A 1483-nucleotide genomic window follows, 5' to 3' on the forward strand; every position below is an offset into this window, starting at 1 on the left:
CTTGTACCAGGGATAGAACTCAGGACCTTGCACTTGTGAGGCAAGCAGAAAAACCACTGAGCTAAATCACCAGCCTTGGAATTGTGCTCTTAAGTCACAGCATACACAAATATCAACCCAAGATAGATTTAAATGTAAGGAATGTCACGGTAAATCTACTAAAATAAAATAAAGGAGAAAGCTTCTTGACATTCATCTGAGCAAAGTTTTTTTTTGGGGGGGTGACTTCAAAATCACAGGCAATGAAAAGAAAAATAGATAAATGAGACTACATTAGACTAAAATGCTTTTATGCAGCAAAGGAAACAATCAAGAGCAAAGAGACAGCCTGTCAATGGGAGAAGAGATTTCTAAACCACACATCTGAGAAAATGTTAATATCTACTAAATTTGAAACTCAACCAGAAGCACAAAAAGCAAATAAAAGTGGTCACGGAAGCTGAATGGACATTCATCAGAAACAATACCAATAGGCAAGAAATAGATGAAAAATATTCGACATCGAAAATCACCAATAAGATGTAAACTAAAACCACAAACAACATACAATTCAAAACTGCCACAATACAGAATTAGCATAGAGTAGAATGTCTTTAGCCTTCAAAGGGTAGATGACAGATACACAGGGAGATCACTGAGCTAAAGTGAAATATTCCAGGCACCGAAAGACAAATGCTGTATGATCTGCTTTATATGTGAAATCTTAAAGAAAAATTGAATTCCATAGAAATTCAGTGAAATAATAGCTACTGGTGGTGGAGTGTAGGTGGGAAGATGCTAGACAACAAGTCATATTTTCAGTTTGGCAGGAGAAACAATTTGTTTTGGACGTTACTATGGTTATAGCTAATTATAGTGTAATATAATTTAAAAAATTGCTAGGACAATAGATTGTAGACCTAGTCACCTCCAAAAACTGATAAAAGTTTGAGTTGGTAGATATGGTTATTAGCTTTATTTGATAATTGTCAATATATATAAATATTATTTTGCATTATATATATAATCAATTCAATCTTAATAAAGCAGAAAATAACCACTATTTTCCAACATTGTTGCAGTGACCAGTTGTTCCTATGAATAATTGATTCTCTTTTCTTACTTCCTTATTTTATTTATTAATTTTTTAGTGTATGTGAAAGTTTAGAAATAATTTTATTACATTATTTTTAAAAATTCTATACACAGACACATCCTAAAACATATTTCACACAATTTTCTGTGGGCTATTTATTTTTTTCCTGAGCCAAACATTTTTTAGTAAGTAATTGCTACCAGGAAGAAAAAAGTATTTTCTCGTTTATTATGAACTATTCATAGCTTCAGATCATTAATTGTAAGAAATATAGGATTAAAACTCAGAATATTAAAATATTTAATGGGGAAGGGGAATAAGGGAAAGGAAAAAATGTGAGAAAATGTAAAAATGGAGTTAAAGTGTTTGTAGATGGGGAGGGGAGGAGGGGTGAAGGGAGGGTGGGGA

This window comes from Fukomys damarensis, unplaced genomic scaffold, assembly GCF_012274545.1.
Source record: "Fukomys damarensis isolate Sample0158 unplaced genomic scaffold, DMR_v1.0_HiC HiC_scaffold_33, whole genome shotgun sequence".
NCBI lineage: Eukaryota > Metazoa > Chordata > Mammalia > Rodentia > Bathyergidae > Fukomys > Fukomys damarensis.